We start from the raw sequence: 6,595 nt of genomic DNA, 5'->3' as shown, positions 1-6,595 counted from the left end.
GGTTTGAAGGCAGTTTTGTTTGTCACAGTGACTGGGGGGCTCCTACAGGCGTGTAGTGGGCAGGGATTAGGGGTACTATACAACCCGCCATGCACCTGTGCAGTGAAGAATTGTCCCATGCCCTTGCCGCAGCTTTGAGAGACTCTGGCAGCTGATGTGCCTCCAAGTGGAAACAAAAGGAACAGGGAATAAGGGTTCCCACCTCTCCCATCAGGAAATTGTTGACCCCTAACTTACCGTGGGAAAGGATGGGGGAAAGAGTCTGGGAGCTAGGAACTGCGGCTGCATCTGGCAAACAGTTACTAAGCATTAACTCTGGGAAGGGCCCTTTGCTAGGCACGACCCCAGGAAAACCAATATGAACAAGACCTGTCTCTGTTCCGGTGGAGATCACAGCCAGACTTGGGAGAAATCATAGTAATAATAATAACTTACTTATTAAGTGTCTGCTGCATGCCAGATGTGTTTACATCCATCTTTTCATTTAATCCAGTTCTGAGTCTGATGCTATGATTAGCCCCCATTTACAGATGAGGAAACTGAGGCTCAGGGGTTACATGATGTACCAAGTTCACACAGGTGCACGTGACAGGGCTGGGACTTGAACTCGGGTCTCATACCAAGGCCCATGATCTTTCTAGACTCTGGGCTTTGGAAAGTGATCTTATCTGCCCCGGGTAGGTATTTGGAGGATCCTCCTCCCTCTAGATATCGGTAGAAAGATTCCCTGGAAATGCCCCCAGGTTGAGTGTCCTAAGAAAAGGGGACAAGGTGGCCAATGCAGATTGAGAGTTCCTCGTGCTCAGCCCTGTGCTAGGGACTGCTGAATGGGAGCAGTAAGATGGAGAGAGGCCAAGTGGCTGCTGAGAGGTGGTCACAGGGGCAGGACACTTAGCTCTGCACACTCAAACTCGGGCCATGGCTTCCTGAGAGCCAGTCTCTGGCTGACTAAACTCACAAGGGCCTGACACACAAGCTGGAGGCCCAGTGATTCTGCCTGTCCTGGAGTAAGCAGATAAGAGCCCAGCTTTGGAACTTCAGTGCCTGGTGTGCATCTTGCCTCCACCACTCACTAGCTTCGTGACTTGGGCCAAGTTATTAATCTCTCCAAGCCTCAATCTCCTCACCTGTGAAATGGCAATAAAATGCCCAACTCACGTTAGTTCTCTTTGTCGCTACCATTTACGAATTATTTATTCTACACCAGGCGTCCTGCTAAGTGCGTGCTGTCATCTGATCCTCACGGCACCCCATGAGGAGGAGGCTATTGATCTTCTTCATTTTACTGATAAGGAAACTGAGGCACGGTGGAGTAAATACTTTTAAGTAGTTGAGTGGGGGCTTGAACCAGATCCTCTGACCCCAAAATTAGTGTTCATAGCCTCAACAGTCTTCTCCTAGGACCAGAATACTCTTGTCTATCCAGTGGGGCTATGCCTGGTGCCTGGACACCCATTTAGTTTCAGTGAAGGCCCAGCAGGGTAGTGAACCTCCTGGAGTTTACCAGGCCCTCACTGCTCCTCAGCAGAGACCAGAGCTACCTGAGCCTGGAATCCCTGTATCTGCTGGTTCCCTGTGCCTCCCTCTGCTTCAGCCGAATGAATTCTCCTTTGCACCCCCTTTTCTGTGCATCCTTCTGTTCCCTTCAGATAGAGCACAATGCAATTGATTAGGCTTCTGTTTTCTCAATTTCAATCACATCCTCGCCCTGCCTCCCTGAGATTACAGGCGGGTCACCTTGATTGCGGGTTTCCACTGTTCACAAAACTCTTCAGTCGTTTACAAAACCATCTCTCGCCTCATTCACTCCCCCACCTGGCTCCTCTCCTCCGTGATGCTGTGTGGATTTTACTGGCTTAAGACTCAGAGGGCAATTTTATTTCCAAGTTCATGGTGGGGGAGGAGGACACCTAATTGACTAATGCCGGGTGTTTCACATGCATCATCTAATTTGATCCTCACCACGAGGTCGAGTGTGTTTATTCCCATTTTACAAAAGAGGAAATGAAGACTCCGAGTGGCTACAGCACTTGCCCAAGGTCATACAGCTGGATGGTAGAGTCAGGATTTGAGCCTTTTGACTTAAAATCTCATGCATCCTACTGTGTCATTCCCTGATTTCATGGGGCAGCATGGAAACGTATAATACTAACCCACAGTCAACTTCAGGGAGGGCATGGTGCAGCTAGGAGCCTGGAGTAACCCCACATATGCTGAGGATTATGTTCATAACAGAACTAAGTCATTTATTAATTTTGCAGACATTTACTGATGTCTCCTGTAGGCTGGTCTTGTCCAGGAGGCAGAACAGTAAATAATTACAACACTTAGGGGCAAGGTCAGTCTGGAGGCCAAGGGAGACTTCTTTGAGGATGTGAACGAGAAATCTGCTTGATGAAGCAGCCAGAGGGTGAGATCATCTCCCATGGAGGGAACAGCATGTGCAAAGGTTCAGAGGTATGGTAGAGCAAGGCCAAGTCAGGCAAGTGCAAGTAATTATGTATGGGAGGATTGAGGGTGCAGATGAGGCAGGCAGAAGAAGGTTGGAAGATCAGAGGCAAAAGGTAGGAGGGTCAGAAATCCAGAGGTATGGCCCCTGAGTTGTGAAGAGAAGCCAGAGCAGAAATCTGGGGGGGTGGCCAGGACTTACTGGGGGTGAGTGTATCTTCGATCCTATTGTTCCAGGACTGAGCTGAGTGGACCCACTATCTACTCCAGTAGTTCTCTCCCACGCCCTATTTTACACACACACACACACACACACACACACACACACACACACACACACACACCACACAGCGCCAGGTTTGTCCTGCAGTGATGTCCATACTCCCTCTCGTGTCCACTCTGGGTACTACACCTAGAGCTCCAGGAAACTTTCCCCTGGGATGGGGAGACCAGGTCCCTTCAGGACCTTCCCACCACAGGATGGGAAATAAATCACAGTTCTTGCTCTCAGAGAGCTCACAGTTTAATGATAGATGAATGGGACATACCCAGGCTGAAAATGGCAATAAAGAATGTATGGGAGAATAGTTAGGACTCAGTTGCACAGGGAGAAGTCTGGAAGGCTTCTCAGTGGAGGTGTTGCTTTGCCAGACACTTGAAAAAGGAGCGAAAGTTTGCTTGGCAAAGAAGAAAGAGAAGGGCATTCTAGACTCGACAGAATTAAGTGAGCTCAGAGGCAGGAAATGGGACCGTGCAGGGAGTTACAATTAGGGAGGTGTGACTAGAGTGTAAATTTTCAGGGGCATTAGTAGGTAAAGACGAAGATAGCCAGGTAGGCAGTGGTCATGTCTGCCAGGTGCTCAGGCTAGGATTCTAAGCCTTGGGCAATGGAACACCACAGGATTTTGAGCAGGGGAGTAACAAAGATTCGCTGTTCAGAATGAACCCTTTGGCGACCAATGCAGAGGAAGGAATGGGGGGGTGGGTGCGGCAGGGGAAGAGTCAGAAGAGGGATATCCCTTCGGACACAAAAAACTACACCAGGTCACACTAATAGGAGACGACATAGCTTTGAGCAGGTCTGTGAACTGTACGTATCAATACATGTGATGTCACTTACAGACATGTCAGTGGGATCCCAGGCTGAGCACCCACGAACAATTCCATAGTGATGTACACTCAGACGCATAACTCAGGTACACAAGCCCAAGGGAAACCAAGGACACACATTAACCTCCAGACATAGGCTGACAGTGACACACACACACACACACACACACACACACACACATGCACGTGCACGCAGTGTGACTGTCAAGGACCCTACCCTGCCCCCTTCTGTGTCCCCCCCCCTCCCCCCAGCGTCCTTCATCACCTCCAGCAGGAACAAAGCTGACCTTTGCCCTCTGGCCTCTGGCCTCTCCTCCCACACCCCCTGCCCAGAGGGAGGAGCTGTTTGAAGTCTGGACTGCAGCTGGGGTTTCCTGTTGCCTGGAGGAATGTGGGAGGACTTGCAGGGGGTGGGGCTAGCCTAGGAGGAGGGATAATGGGGGCCTGGGGGCCTTAGTTCCCACTGTACCATGATAGGCGGGGCTTCCTGCTTCCATGGTCTCTTGGGCCCCGGCTCTGAGCTGTTCCCATCCTGGGGAGGGGAAGACCAAGGCCATAATGGGCCTCTTGATCCTGGATCTGTGGCTCAGAGACTTAGAACAGTCCCTCAACCTCTCTTGGACTCAGCTTCTCCTTCTGTGGACTGGGCTGAACCACCCTCTAACAAGCCACACCTCCCCTGAGGTGAGCTCCAAGTCTGAGGCTAGGCCCAGAACTTCTGTCATCAGGGAAGGCAGTGCCCATCCCTACCCAAGGCTCATTTCACACTGCCCTTCCCATGAGCCCCAACAACCAAGGGCCCGGCTCCAGACTGCTGTGACCTCTCATTTATTGTCGTTATTATTATCATGACTCAATCCCTCAGCATGCCCTTGTCAGTTTTCAAAGCGAATTCTTGTGCCCAGTAAATCTCCCTGGCTGTGCCGGGAAGACAGGGAAGGAATTACTCTTCCATTTTACACGTGTGGTAACTGAGACTCAGAGGGGTTACACGCAAGTAGAAGCAGAAGCAGAACCAGATCTGTCTGGTTCCTATTCCCACATGGCCTCCAAACTGTCTTGCCACACGGTTTTAGCCCTAGACTCTCCCCTCCACTTCCTAGGGTCTAGGTATACCACCTACTGCGTACATTAAAACAGAAGTGGTTGTAGTGAGCTGAGCCCAGAAAGGGATGATGCAGACTCTTCCAGAACCTGAGTCCTCTTCTTCACATCTGCCTTCTTGGGGGGGGGGGGCGGGGGGAGCTTACAGCTCCCCTGCCCAGCCAGTAGTGACCATGACACTATTTCAGAGGACTGGGTAGCCCCTTTTAGACTGCCGCTACTGGAGCAGGCATGGAGATTAGACACTAGGTGGCAGCAGCAGCCCATGGGAAAAATCAGTTTGAGTTTGTCTGAGAAGACCCCCCCCACCCCCACCCCCCCAACACCGCACGAGATTTAGAGAAGCTCCAAGAGAAACACCAGCCTCCAAATGACTGGAAAACCTGGTAATGCTCGGTTTCCGGTGATGTTCAATACCTTAGGTGCTAATAGTACCCACCCTCTCTGGGGAGGGGACAGCCTGAAGCAGCCTGGGGTGGAAGGTGCATGCTTGGAGACACAACGGAACTTCAATTCCTCTCTTCCTTGGCCTGCCCAGCTGATCTTCCCCTCTGCACCTCGTCATTAAACCTCTCATGTCTTTCGCGAATTCCTCTTCATCTCAATCTACCTGGGGTTTCTCATCTCCCCTAAACCATCGGGTACTACCCCACCCAACTTCCTCCCAACACCTGATTCAGACAGGGTGGGATCTTCAGCTCTGTGGCAAAGCCTAGTGAGTAAGGATGGTGAGGGCGGGGGGGGGGGGGGGGGGGCGGCAGGTGTAAAAGAAAGGGAAACCTGAGCCTCTTCCACCCTCCCAATGCTAAAGTCGCTCCCATGGGGGACCAACTAGAGCAAGATGCAAAAAAGCCTCATCTACTTGTGATAACTTTAGAATCAGGCTTTGGACCTGCAAAGAGCCCCTAACAACTTAAACCACTGCTTTCATTAATATCTGACCTTATAATACTTCCCATTCAATGAATAAATCTTTGAACCCAAGGCTTGCCTGCAAAGAGGAGTTGCTCCCAAATGGGGGCCTCTCCAGCTGGCCATGCCAGCCCCATGATGCCAGATCAATAGGTGCACTGTTTAGAGTCCTAGGTCTGTCTCATTGCTGTTGCCCTCCCCGCCCTCCCCCATCAAAGGGCCAATAGAGAGTGGCCCCCAGAACCCCCTTCTTTTGCCCTCTGGGGGTTTCAGACTGTCCTAAAGAGGTGTAGGGAAGGTGGTGACAGGGACCTACAGTTGGTGAAATGTCACCACCTGCCTTTGTCACACGCTGGCCATCACACGGCAGGGCCAAAGGAGGAGTCAGAAACAGGTGGGCCAAGGACAAAGGCACTGCTGGAGGAACTTCAGACATGGAGCAAGACAGACAAAGCCAGCAGACACAGGGCAAAGGAATGTCAGACACACAGATGAAATGGGACTCGCAGAGTACCAGTCAGGGCTGATGTTGGTAGATACTGAGGACAGGACAGTGATCCTGCATTATTCATTTTGGTGTCCCCTGTGAGCCCTGCATATCTCAGTTAACATGTGTTGAATTAAAGTACCGAGGGAGGATACACAGATGCTGGGAATGAAGGTCAGACAGAGACCTGGGAGTCACAACTCCCTGTCATGGCCCAGAGATTAAGAAGTGGGCTTTGGGATCAGACAATTCCTGCCTGGTCTGCCTGGGCTCTACCAGTTCCAAATGAGGGGACCTGAGCCTCACTGCCCTCATCCCTAAAGTGGAAATGGTAACAGCACCATTTCACCAGGTCCTTTTGGGACTGAAGGGTCCTGCTGTGTCCAGTAAATGGCAGCAGCAGCAGCAGCAGCAGCAGCAGCAGCAGCAGCAGCAGCAGTTTTCCTTCCTGGGCTGTCCGGCTACTTCCCCTTGGTAACCAGGCCCAGGCAGGGCACATTCCCATCTGTGGGGATAGGCCAGGCAGGGGGCCCA

This window comes from Puma concolor, chromosome C1 (assembly GCF_028749965.1).
Source record: "Puma concolor isolate L17-30 chromosome C1, mPumCon1.1.hap2, whole genome shotgun sequence".
NCBI classification, from domain to species: domain Eukaryota; kingdom Metazoa; phylum Chordata; class Mammalia; order Carnivora; family Felidae; genus Puma; species Puma concolor.
The sequence above is the reverse complement of the archived record's forward strand: the minus strand, read 5'-3'. Positions refer to the sequence as shown.